This window comes from Amblyomma maculatum, chromosome 6 (genome assembly GCF_055883805.1).
Source record: "Amblyomma maculatum isolate TAMU_Amacu chromosome 6, ASM5588380v1, whole genome shotgun sequence".
Lineage (NCBI taxonomy): Eukaryota > Metazoa > Arthropoda > Arachnida > Ixodida > Ixodidae > Amblyomma > Amblyomma maculatum.
The window spans coordinates 132,009,276-132,023,219 of record NC_139349.1 but is presented as its reverse complement, the minus strand read 5'-3'; the positions used below and the strand labels follow the sequence as shown (position 1 = coordinate 132,023,219).

At 46.5% G+C, this 13,944-nt stretch overlaps 1 pseudogene; it reads left to right on the top strand.

The window, feature by feature from the left end:
* The first annotated feature begins 5,858 nt into the window (after positions 1-5,858).
* On the top strand, positions 5,859-12,249 carry LOC146186768 (protein brain tumor-like; annotated as a pseudogene).
* The last annotated feature ends 1,695 nt before the right edge of the window (positions 12,250-13,944 follow it).

The following is a 13,944-nucleotide window of genomic DNA, read 5'->3' as shown; positions in this document are numbered from 1 at the left end:
TTTGGGGATATATTGGGGCAAATGATTTTTGAGATGCTATTATGTATGGATGTATTAGTGTTATGTTGTGGCAGAAAAAAGTCACGAACGCAGGCAGCCAGGAATGAAAGGGAGCTTTATTCACGGACGTCTCGGCTTATATAACCCTTATCAAGACGGTCCTGCGTCTTGGGCATGCGACTAAACTGATATCAGATATCACAAAATGCAGTTACAAAGCACACTTTTTTACCTCGCTAGCCAGATAGAATTCCTCAGAAGGAGAAAAAGAGCCAGAAGCGAGCGGAGAAAGCTCGTGGCTCTTCTTCCTCTTCTTCTGAAAAATTCTTTTGGTTCCTGGTTTGTATGGTCGTGACCTTTTCGCTAAATAAAGAGCTAATTAAAGAGCCTTACGAAGTTGCGTGGTTAGTGCCAATGGGAAGCTTGAAGTCTTGGACAAGGCGCTGCCTTATCATTTTTTGAAACAAAAAAGGTATTTTCTAAAGCCTCTAAAGCTATCTAAAAATTCTTTTTTTTTTTAAATGAGAATCTAACTTTCAGGACGCGAGATTCCATTCTTTCAACGGTAGGGTCAGTAGGGTCCTCTGAGCAGCGTCACCTGAGCACAGATAAAGGAAATATGGTAAAAATGAATAAGACCGCATATGAAGTCTCACCTACTCGTTACTTCAGCGGCGCAATGGATTGAAACTACCTACCTTCGCACTGCGCGAATAAAACATTTCTTCGAATCCTGTGAGTGGAGCTTTTTGTTATTTTTTTTTAAATCGCAGAGTTAAAGTAAACTACCAAGATCTTTCCGAGTGACTGTTCCCCTTTAGGTTGAATTATGTGATGTTTTTATTTCTTAATAGCCGCAAAACCAGCCGTGAACAAAGTCACGCGAGGTGACGGCATGACAACGGTAACACTGTTCAATTAGCTTCACCTAATCATTTCCTGCCTTCAGTGGGTGTATATTACATTTAGGTTGCGTTGACAGACACGTCTCGTCAATAATCGTCGTTTAACTCGCTTAGAGGCAACCAGTGAGGAAAAAGAAGTTGCGGGACCCTACCGCTGAGGAGACGGAATTACGCCTCCAGAACACCTGGCCGATAAGCAAGACGCGCTACTCTGAAAATACTCAGGCAGGTCGTTACTATGTAGTTAAAGCAAAGCTTTTTAAATGTTACGTCGGGCAGTCTTTATAATGACTATATAATAATTAATTTGAGCGAGATTTGAGCGAGTGAGAATACAGGTACAAATTAAGGAATTAAAGATCACAAGAGTACCAAAACACATGTACACGAAAGTGAATTCAAAACAGGAGCCCCAGACAGTGAATTCAAAACAGGAGCCCCAGACGGCACCAATTAAAGCTGCTTCGGCAACGCGTAAAGGTGAAGACAGTTTTTGATACGAAAGCATAAACTGCTTACATAAAACTTGCTGTTGCCGTGACGACAGATAACTCGTAAAGTATCAAGCAGGACGCTCCACGTGCCAGGTAGAGCGTCATTAATAGTAGTGCGAAACAATGCCTAAAGAACTTTCAGTATCCCTAAATTCGGTGATGCCGGTGCTGTGCTTATGAAGGTCAGAGAAAATAACTTATGGAAAAGAGAAGGAGCCGCTGCTTCTGTGGAAAAGTCATGCTGCTGCGGAAAAAATTACCTTATAACCATCAAAGCGTTTTTAGGCGAGTAGAATTGAATGCTTCGAAAAGCGTAATTAAGACACTCACTCGAGAAGATATTGGCTTGTCGTTAAACGAGTTGCTACGCCAACAGTTCAAATATTAGGACGACTTTTGAGCTCTTACAATATCACAGTTCACAGACTAAGCCTGATAGAAGACACTAAGCAAACCAATGTCGTCCTTGATTTTCTCAGCCTTTATACCATCTGGCATGACTAATTTGTTCCTCGTCTTCGTGTTTGGAACAAAGTGTTACACACTTATAATCATTGCTACATGCCCGTAATTAAAAAAAAGAATTCAGTGTTAACAGCTCGAGAACGTCCATGTCACTGGTGCTAACGAAGCCTGTTTCACGTTGTTCTGGCCATACATTATGAAAACTCTATTAATCAGGTTGGTAATACCTATCGACAGATAATCAGGAAAGGTTGCGTTTTCCTTATCTATTCCAGTAGCCTTTCCTACAGTCTTACGCACTTGTTTCGTATCCTTTTCTTCATTATTAAAAAGGTTAGAATAATAAAATGTAATTTTTGACAGCTTTTTGAGGGTTGAAGTATCGTTTATTGTAGCAGGAAATATGGTGCAAAACAGAATACGAAATGTTACGTTTTACCGGCGAAAGGTCGACAGCTACGCGACGAAAACCAGGCCGATTCGCAGAGCAAAAACACGGTGCTTTATTTCCAGCGAGGAAATATATAGAGAAGAAGAGAAAGAAGGGGAAGAAGGAAAGAGGGACCATCGACGCATGCGCGGAGTGGTTGGGTTATCTGCAGCATTGTTACCTGCAGCACAGAAGTAGGTCCCAAAGTCAAGTACTGCTGTTGGGGCCTCCTGTAAAGAATATTGAAAATAAATATGCAGTGAAAAGTTGCAAAAATTATACACTATTTGGCATCAATGGTGTTAAGTGCGTAGTTGCATCACCCTGATCGCGAACAGAAAGAACGTTTGAAAGGACTGCCAATGTGTGTGTGTGTGTGTGTGTGTGTGTGTGTGTGTGTGTGTGTGTGTGTGTGTGTGTGTGTGTGTGTGTGCGTGCGTGCGTGCGTGCGTGCGTGCGTGCGTGTGTGTGTGTGTGTGTGTGTGTGTGTGTGTGTGTGTGTGTGTGTGTGTGTGTGTGTGTGTGTGTGTGTGTGTGTGTGTGTGTGTGTGTGTGTGTGTGTGTGTGTGTGTGTGTGTGTGTGTGTGTGTGTGTGTGTGTGTGTGTGTGTGTGTGTGTGTGTGTGTGTGTGTGTGTGTGTGTGTGTGTGTGTGTGTGTGTGTGTGTGTGTGTGTGTGTGTGTGTGTGTGTGTGTGTGTGTGTGTGTTTGTTTCCTCTCCGGACTGTCCGAACTTTACGAGGAGGTCTGCGGTCTGGCGCCGCACGAACATCCAGCGGAATAATGTCGGCCGTAGAAAAGCGTCGCTCCTGAAGAACACCCGATCCTAGAAAACCACCCGAGCGAGTGGTTTTCTAGGAATTTGACGTGCGTTGCGGCTGAAGTGCACGATGCTGCAGCGCGCATGCGCACAAGACTCCCTCGAGCGCTGGTGCGTTTTCGGCTGGTGTGCATTTTCGAGCAGACGACAAGGCTCCTGGGAGCAACTGAGGAAGTCGGCTATCGAGGCATTTACTGTCGTGATCAATGCAATGATACGACATGTGCTTACTGCAACTGTTCAAATGGCTCAAAACATATTTGCAGCCGGCCGTGGAGACGTCCAACCCAGGAACGGCGTGAGCTCGCGTCCACGACGGCTACAGACGAGCGGTAATGATTGTGTACGTGCGTGTCTTACTGAAAACTAATCATCATTTAGGTGTCGGTATGATTGGCAGAAGAGTTACGCACAGAAAGATTACACAGTGACGAGGACCACTTTCTCGGTCGGCCTCAGTTCCTGTAGAATTCCGTCGATTTCGCGAATTTCCGAAGCCGTTTCCTTTCGGTGATGCTAAATCGACATGTACCGGTCGCGAAGCCGCTTCCACAGTTTCTGGTATTCTTCCACTGAAGGTACTGCACATAGGAGAAACAACACCGTGGTTACACCTCCTTGAGCAGCTGCATCAAAACGGGAATGACACATTACGCACTGTAGCGAAGAGCTCACAGCTGTGCTCGGGCCGCGCTGCTGACCGATTGCATCGCCCGAATTTTTTTCTTTCTTTTTTTTTTTTGTTGTAATGAAAGCTACACTGGCCACGAACTTGCGATTTTGCTGTGGTGGTGCTCCGAGGAGGCACAGAGCCGTTGCCTAACAACCGGCGCTGCTGGCGGACGCCGCGCGCTCCAGTGGCCTTTCGGCCTGCCAACAACGCGACCTGCGTGCCTTACTGCTGGAGTGCGCCCCGTGCTTTGCCTCATCATCGAATGTCCGGCAAACTTCTATCACCAAGCATCGCATCTTCACGTCTGACGATGCCCGACCTATTCGACAGCAGCCGTACCGTATTTCGACCAAAGAACGTGAGGCAACTCGGATTCACGTCCAGGGAATGCTTAATGATGATTTTATTCAGCCGTCTAAAAGTCCGTGGTGGTCGCCAGTCGTGTTGGTTAAGAAAAAAGATGGCACGCTACGTTTTTGCGTTGATTACGGGAAATTGAATGAAATCACCAAAAAAGATGTATATCCACTGCCCCGTATCGACGATTCGTTCGACCGACTTCGCAATGCCAAATTCCTTTCCTCCATCGACTTAAAAAGCGATGGAGGAAAGGAATTGGCAGATAGAAGTTGATGATCGCGATCGGGAAAAGACTGCTTTTGTCACACCCGATGGCTTATATGAATTTAAAGTATTGCCTTTCGGTCTGTGTTCAGCGCCAGCGACGTTCCAGCGAATGATGGACACTGTACTTGCTGGTCTTAAATGGCAAACCTGTTTGGTTTATTTGGACGACGTCATCGTGTTTTCAGAAACGTTTGACCAACATCTTAAACGGCTGCGAACGGTATTGGACGCTCTTCGTTCGGCTGATTTAACACTCAAACCGGAAAAATGCCACTTTGGATATCAGCAGCTGAAATTTCTCGGTCATGTGGTTAGCGCTGACGGTGTCCGGCCCGATACTCACAAAATAGCCGCTGTAGCCAACCTTCCCGTTCCTACCACGAAGAAAGCGGTCCGATGTTTCTTGGGCCTGTGCGCGTATTATCGCCGTTTCATTGCTGATTTTGCCAAGATTGCGGAACCCTTGACGCGTCTTCTCTTGGTTAGCCTCCACGTTTCAGCCCCGTAGGTGAGTACAGGCAAGATGCAACTGTTGTATACTTTCCTCTTGAGCGATACCGGCAAGCTGCTAGTCATAATCTGCGAGTGCTTGCCAAATGCGCTCCATCCCAATCGTATTCTTCTTGTTATTTCCTTTGCGTGGTCCGGATCTGCGGTTACTACCTGTCCTAAGTAGACATATTCGCCTACTACTTCCAGTACTTCGCTACCAAATGTAAACTGCTGTTCCTTCCCGAGGCTGTTGAACATTACCTTAGTCTTCTGCATATTGATTTTCAAGCCTACCTTTCTACTTTTCCTGTCTAGGTCATCAATCATTATTTGCAGTTCATCCCCAGAGTTGCTTAGCAAGGCAATGTCATCAGCAAATCGCAGATTACTGAGGTATTCTCCATCTACCCTTATCCCTAACGGCTCCCATTCCAAGTCTCTGAATACTTCCTCTAAACAAGCTGTGAATAGTACTGGGGAGACTGTGTCTCCTTGCCTAACACCTTTATTTATGGGAATTTTGTTACTTTCTTTATGCAGAACTATGGTTGCTGTGCAGCCACTATATATATCTTCCAGCACTTTCACGCACGGCTCGTCTACCCCCTGATTTCGCAATGCCTGCATCACCGCCGAGGTTTCAACTGAGTCAAATGCTTTTTCGTAATCAATGAATGCTATGTATAAAGGCTGGTTATATTCCGAGCATTTTTCTATCACCTGATTGATGGTATGGATATGATCGATAGTAGAGTACCGTTTGCGAAACCCTGCTTGATCCTTTGCTTGATTGCAGTCTAAGGTTGTCCTGATTCTATTAGCGATTACCTTAGTAAATACCTTATACGTAATAGACAGTAAGCTCAGACAGTGGGTGCACAGTTTTAGGTTCAAAGAGCCGAGTGCAGTCGCCCGCTGCTTTTAATGTGCAAGTCTCTGCGATCCAAGGGCGTGATGGCGCACAAATTCGTGCCTTGCTTCAAGGGCCACCTACTGTTGACGGTGGAAGGGCTGCAGAGCACACGTGATGCGTTGCGAGCGGCACGGGACAATTCAGCCGTCTTCCTGCGCCACTGGTCGGGGGACTGCGCTACGTCTGCCGATCGTGCCATCTGCCTGTCCCAAGTGGTGCGTCGTGCTTAATCACAACAAGGTAGTGCACGGATCGGAGCCGCTGGATGAAGCAGCCGTCCGGCATGTGGAGCGTGTCGGAGATAAGGCGAGGAAGAAGCAATCCGACAGCTTTGAGTTTCGAACTGGTTTGTTTTAAAGCGAAATGTTTACTACCCTCCTTGAACTTGAGGTGATTAGCGCCGGCAATTTGATCTCAGGTGCGGCGTGAGAAGCCAGGTTCGCGTTTCTTCGCATGTACGTCTGCTGCTGCTCACTTCTAGTTCACAAACCTACATCTTCTTATTCTTCTACACCTGGCGAACTTCATTCGTACCGGTACAAATCTCCACAAATATTACCTCACAGAATGACACACACCCTTCCAGTCTTCTGAAAACCCTTTCTCGCCACCACCACCTCTGCCCATCTGGCTCCTCCCTTGAGGTCTCCACCTTCAGAATGCCCTAGACACCTTCATTTCGTTCAGACCAGTCTGTGGTGTCCTTGAGGTTTGCACACAGCCATGGAAGAGTCTTGTGCTGGAATCAGTGCTGCGGTTGCGTTTTCTTGATGTTAGCAGAAAGACATGAATGAGAGAAACCATAACAAACCGCGTAAGACAACGTTTAATCGTGCACCCACTCTCTTAAGTAGATTTAAGTCTATGTGAGTCTAACTTACACAACAAACACAACAGCTGAGGTCACGGGCTACAAGACACACCAGAAGGGGAATAACATCTGCATAATGGTTTCTAGAGAATCCGCAGCGTCGAATCATGGTCTTGAAGACGACGAGTTTGATTACTGCTTTGTGGAAATCATACCCGTAAACAGAGTAGTACATTTATTCTTAAAATATATAGTAGACGAAAAAATGCCAGATTCGACATCTTTAGGAAGGCACTAAACGAGGCGGGAAGGCTCCACTGATCATATTAGGAGATGTCAATGCGGCCAGCAAGATGTGGTGCTAAAGCTTGAAAACCCCAAAGGGAAGACGACCGGCCAACCATCACCATACTCACGGACCTGATAAGCTAACGAGGGAAGGAAATAACCTCAGTAGAGACACATGCCGATATTTCTCACCGGTAAAGCATGCAAGGCGGGCTGAATCGGTGAACAGCGAATAAAATTTAGGCAGTGATCAAGACATTTTATAATTAGGACAGTATGCAGCAAGAGGACGAGATTGAGAGGAGAAGCGAGGCGAATGGATTGGAAGCAACTCAGAGGAAGCAGAGGGGAAAGATAGGCGCAACAAATCACGGAGTACGGACAGTGGGCCGAACAACTCCTAAACGAAATCAACAAACATAAGAAAAGAATAAAGACAATTGACGAAACTCCAGAAATTAACCTGCACTTGCTGCACTTGTAGGAGGCATAAAGGGGCCGTACGAAGAGGAGAAAAAAAGCAGTGGGTCAGGAAGAAGCTGAAAAAGTGCACAGCGGAAGTCACCAAAGTAGAAAAATGTGCATTTTTGCTACACAAAGCTAACTGGTAAAATTATGCAACACACGTAGAGCCAAATTAAATTTGACTAAAACATGGAGCCCCCTAAGATGCCTCATCGACCCCAACAAAATCAAGGGAGAGCAGTGGGCGAACCTAGTTAGAGCCCTACATAGCTTTGACAGAAGCGAAAAGGAACTAAAAGAAGAGCTAACACGAAGAACTCAGATCGGCGAGAAAAACACGTCACAGGAAGAGTATGAAGGAGAGCCGAATGACGAAATGGACCGAGAAATAACAATCCGGGAGTTACGAACGCTAACGTTATGAAAATGGGAAAGAACGGGAGACCGGGAGGAGATTGAGTCACAGTCATGATGCCGACCAACCCCATGCAGCCTCTCTAACAAGCCTAACAGATTTCGTCAATAATTGCTGGTCCGAAGGGAAAATAACCCAGGTCTGGAAGACAGCAGAGGAGCATTTTATACCAAAGCCTCGTTTGTACCAATCCCAGACCGAACTCGCGTACGTCCTGCCAAGACAACTCTTTGGGAAAATAATCTACAAAAGACAATACAAGCACTTGGAAAAGAATGCGTAATCTCTGTTCTGTTTTCTGGTTCTCTCACTCTTTCTGTTCTGGTTTCAAACCAAATCTGTCAACCGTGACATGCTAATACAGCTAAAGGAGGAAATAATAGATTCGTCTAGAAGAAACCAAACTAATGCTATATTACAGACAAAGAACGGTGGTGCAGGGACGTGCAACTGTATTAAATATTTCCTGGTCGAACGCACAGTTAGTGTGAACTTGGGCAGGATAAAAGCAGAACCCATCAAAATGTGCGACGGTGGAACCCCACAATTCGAAGTATTATTCCCAATGCTCTTTAACATAGCCATGTTGGGGCTTCAAGAAACCTCTTGCCATAGGGGACATCACACGCGCCCTATATGGACTAATGCCGTCCAGGAAGGAGAAATACAACCCCAATTACAGGAAGCCGTAAACACAGCGCAAAATTATGCAGAAGAATGTGGTCTAGCATGTGCCACGACCAAATCAGAACTTCTAGTATTCAGGAAAGCAAAAAAGCTGGCCACCCCATTGAGGTGAGGCTTTACAGAACCAGAATTCAGGGAGTCTGTGGTGTCCAGTATCCGGACAGAGGGAACGAACAGGCGCAGACCACAGCTCAGGGTGGACTGTTTATTTACGCCAAAGAGTGTGAGCGTGTGAACTCGAGAGAAGAGAGAGAGAGAAATGTGATGATGATGATAGCACTGGTGTATAGAAGCGAAACCGAAACTTGCGCGGGATACAACAGAGTCACAAAGGGGAAAATTCTCGAGGTTACTAAAGCAACAATTAACAATAATCAAGCCACAATAGGCCGCCTATCAGAGACTACAAAGCAATAGCAAGAATGATAGGCAGGATCGCAAACAAGAGAGGAGAGATGAAAGAGAAGGACACCCTGCAGCTATTACAAGCACTCTAAATCCGGAGAATTTCGTATGTTGTGCCGTACTTGAGATTGAAGAAAGCAGAAAAGAAGAAAACCAATGCCTTGATAAGGAAGGCACACAAGAGAGCTCTCGGCATTCCGATCAGTGCTTCAACAGAGTAATGAAGCCTAGTGCGCACAACACGCTCAACAAAATAATTTCAGCCCAGTTAACATCGCAGAAATGCCGCCTATCCGAGAGGAGGACGGGTAGAGCAGTGTTAGACCAATTCAAACTGTCCTACATAAGCACGACGAACCACCAATATGACGCCTCTGAACAGCTCGACAACATTTTAGACGTAGAGCCTATACCAATAAACATGCATCGTGTGTACCATGCAGATAGAAGAGAGGCGAGGGCTCTCACTTTACACCTTACACTGAGAGCAAAACACTTTACACTGATGCGGCAGGACCAGTTAGAAACATCGTGACGACAGCAGTCACAGACTGGGATGGTAGCCTGAAGAATTCTACGTCAATCAGATGCGGGGAACCAACCCAAGCGGAAGAGGCTGCCATTGCGTTTGCGATCATGACTCAGAAACACGTAATTATAACAACAGACTCGCAAGAAGCCTGCAGAAACTGCACCAGAAGCCGGATAGGGCAGGCAGCTATAAGGATCCACAAGAACAGTAAGGAAGGTAAAAGGGAACCGCAGCCGATATGGACACCGGCGTACCAGTCCGTAGAGGGGAACGAAGGCGCACATGCCGCAGCCCGAGCATTCCTACTCAGGGCGTTTCAACACATGGACGAGCCGAACTACTCAAACATGCTGACTACCTACTCGGAAATCCTATAAAACTATAGACCAGGCAGAAGGAAATACGCACCACCTGATAAATACCTAGACAAAGAACAAGAAATAACGCTGAGAGCTCAAATAAGCACTCAAGACGAAAAAGACTCCAGGCAATATACCCGCACCACTATGAGCCACAATGTACATACTGTGACATGGCGGCAGATTTATACCACATGGTATCGGTCTGTCAGTACAACAGCGCAGTAGAAAAGATGAAAGGCCTGACGATTGAGCGGTTGGAGAAAATGCTGTCCAGCTCGGACCCCAACGTTCAGCACCAGCTGACTTAAAGGGCAAGAGCCACCGCAAAATCCTGCGGAGTCCCGGAATAGGGCGGCCGACCAGCAAGTTTTGTTTCAATAAAAATGCTTTCATCCTCATCATCATCTGACCTGGCTTACCAGTACATTGGGTTGAATTGATTTGATGGGTAGAGTTTAACGTCCCAAAGCGACTCAGGCTATGAGAGACGTCGTAGTGAAGGGCTCCGGAAATTTGACCACCTGGGATTCTTTAACGTGGATTGGATTGGAAAATATTTATTGTTAGCATTGAACGATATGTGGGCACTACATCTAGGTGGCCTCGAGTCCGTGTCTCTCGGCGACCTTACGAGCCCACTCAGTGGCCCGCATTTGCGTCAAAAGGTCTCAGCTGGCCAGTATAGCCTCCCACCGCTCTAGAGAAGGGACTGGTAGTAGGTCCGCCGGTATAGAATAACAAGGCATAGCAAGTCTGGCTTTAGAGCCGGGCTTAGCCGAGATAAACCCTATTCACTTTTTAGTGCGCTCCTCGCTCTGTGGAACCTAGTGCCAACTTCGTCCTTGTCGGGGGCCGTGTCATGGCCTGCGACCACAGCGTGGCGCGAGGACGCTACAAGTGCGTGGCGCACGTGGCTCTGAGCGTAAGGGCCACGTCACACGATCTACGGGCGGTACTCAAGACCCTTGAGCAGGTATCCAGCCGTCTGCGAGCTCAGTACTAGCGATCCCAGGAGGAAGTGGCAGACACATTTCTCTTCGACCGCTCCAAGCTGGAGGAGCGGCGGCAAGAGACGATGCGCGAGCTCGAGGACGCCCGCAATGCCAATGTGGTGTGTCTTGGATTGCCGAGGCAAAAGGTTCAAGACAACATCGAAGGGATCCACGAGTTGTGTGCCTCCGCGAGAGGCTTGGTTCTCATTTCTCCTAGCACTGAAGCCTTGGTCTTCAAGCCTCAACTAGAGAACAAGCTCCAGGAACGTCTCTCATTTCAGCCTGGATGTCGACTTCAAGGCATGGACCTGGAGTTCATGTCCAACAATCTTGCAACTCAGGTAGGAGTACTCAACTCGTTTGGCTGCATCAAGCAAAGCGGAGCTTCTGAACGGGCTCCGCGGCAACCACCAATCGCTCGCCTCAATGGTGTAGTTCTGGTTACCGTTGACCGCGGGTCCACACTGCACCGATATGGATACCATCTGCTGCCATGTCTGAAGTTCCCTTTTGAGTCTTATCTTCTTTCCAAGCGCTTCAGCTCTGCGGACAGCCTAGGCCCGTTGTCAACCAGTGTCAAATGTGTGAGCCTTTGTGAGAAGTGGTCAAGTGGAGGTGCTGACATCTGTCACCATTGCTCGGACCTTGGTGCAAGATAAGATTTACCAATGCAAGCTTGGCGCGATCGGTAGCATGGAGGGACAATTCACAGAGCCTTATGATGTGGCAGTGAATGCGCCGAATGACAGTGTGGCCACCGGTACCAACAACCACCGCTTCAATGTCTTTGATAGGGATGGGCGGTTCAAATTCCAGTTTGACGAGGGCTGCAAGCGTGATGGATAGCTGCTCTACCTCAACTGGATGACTGTGGTGCGCTAGTCAGCTGACAGTGTCGGCTGTGAGCGTTCGCCGACGCACCAGATCCATATTTACAATGTGTGCGAGAAGTTCGTGCTGGGACGTTCGTTGCTGGGATGATGCAGCACTCCCGCAGCATGGCCGTAGACCCCAATGGCTGTGTGGCTGCCACTGACCTCCACTAGGGGGTGGTGATCAGTGGTGGCTGCATAACGCAGTGCAAGGTGATGCGGGTCATCATCTTCGGCAGGAGTGACAACGTACTGCACATGGTTGGCGGCTACAAGCACCTCGAATTTCCCAACTGTGTGGTGGTGGATGAAAAACAGGTCACCTCAGACAACCGGGCTCACTGTGTCAAAGTCTTCAGCTATGGCGAGGTGCTCCTTATGTATTTTGGAGTTAGATTTGAACCCGATAGGTGGGGAGGAGTAAGAGCACATAAGCCAATATCACTATTAAATAAAATGCGATCAATGCTGACTTAAACGCACCGTGCACATTGATAACATTCTTTGAATTCTACGGCTGGAGCAAAAATATATCGAAGGTTTCAGCGAACACCTTCGAAACGTCTTGAGCTTGGATAGTTGGAAAGAGAAACAAAATATTTTCAGGAGGACTGAGCTGCAACGCAATAGTTAGTTTACTGTAAAAAAATTCTTAGTGCCATTATGATACTCCCCCGTTCGAATTTTTAGCGCAGCTACTTAAGCGTTTTTTGGGATATATTGTGGCAAATGATTTTTGAGATGCTATTATGTATGAATGTATTAGAGTGTTCTGTTGTGGCCGAAGAAAGTCATGAACGCAGGCAGCCTGGAATGAAAGGGAGCTTTATTCACGGACGTGTCGGCTTATATAACCCTTATCAAGACGGTCCTGCGTCTTGGGCATGCGACTAAACTGATATCAAATATCACAAAATGCAGTTACAAAGCACACTTTTTTACCTCGCTAGCCAGAGAGAATTCCTCAGAAGGAGAAAAAGAAGAGCCAGGAGCGAGCGGAGAAAGCTCGTGGCTCTTCTTCCTCTTCTTCTGAGAAATTTTTGAGAAATTCTTTTGGATCCTAAGCCTCTCGTGGTTCGTGACCTTTTCGCTAAATAAAAAGCTAATTAAATAGCCTTACGAAGTTGCATGGTTAGTGCCAATGGGAAGCTTGAAGTCTTGGACAAGGCGCTGCCTTATCATTTTTTGAAACAAAGAAGGTATTTTCTAAAGCCTTTAAAGCTATCTAAAAATTCCTTTTTTTTTTTAATATGGGAATCGAACTTTCAGGACGTGAGATTTCGTTCTTTCAACAGTAGGGTCAGTAGGGTCCTCTGAGCAGCGTCCCCTGACGACAGATAGCGGAAATATGGTAAACATGAATAAGACCGCATATGAAGTCTCACCAACTCGTTACTTCAGCGGCGCAATGGATTGAAACTACTTACCTTCGCACTGAGCGAATAAAACATTTCTTCGAATCCTGTGAGTGGAGCTTTTTGTTATTTTTTTTAAATCGCAGAGTTAAAGTACACTACCAAGATCTTTCCGGGTGATTGTTCCCCTTTAGGTTGAATTATGTGATGTTTTTATTTCTCAATAGCCGCAAAACCAGCCGTGAACAAAGCCACGAGGTGACGGCATGACAACGGTAACACTGTTCAATTTCATTTCATTTCATTTATTGAAGCCTTAAAGGCCCGAGGGAATTACATAAGGCGGGGGCAATAACATTGCATAACAGCATACGAACACCAGTTCAAGAAACAAAAACAAAGAAAGAAAACGAAACCAACAAACAAACATTAACAAAATATACAAGAGCAGACTAGTGTGCGTTGTCAAATAGAACACTGAAGGTGACTCGTTAGTTTTGCTCGGAAAATTTCACGATCTTTGCATGAAGCAATAACGTCCGGTAAAGCATTCCATTGGGCTATTGCATCTGAAAAAAAAAAAAAAAGAGTTATTCATTGCTGCAGTGCGGCCAAAAATCAGTTTTAACGGGTGACTGTGATTAAGTCGACGGGACATTCTTGAGGGAGGTTGCAAGAGAGGGTGCCGGTTGTGAGGATGGTAAAAAAAAGAATGAAGGAGGCAGAGACGTGATATAATGCGGCGTGATTGAAGGCTTGGGAGGAAAAGAGTTCGGTTTAGTGCTGTGATGCTGGTTTCACGTGAGTACTGTGACATGATAAATCGCGCGGCACGGTTTTGGGTGGCCTCTAGATTATTAGCGAGGTATGCTTGATAAGGGTGCCAGATGGATGAAGCGTATTCTAGTTTTGGACGAACATAGGTCTGGAATGCGAGCTGTCG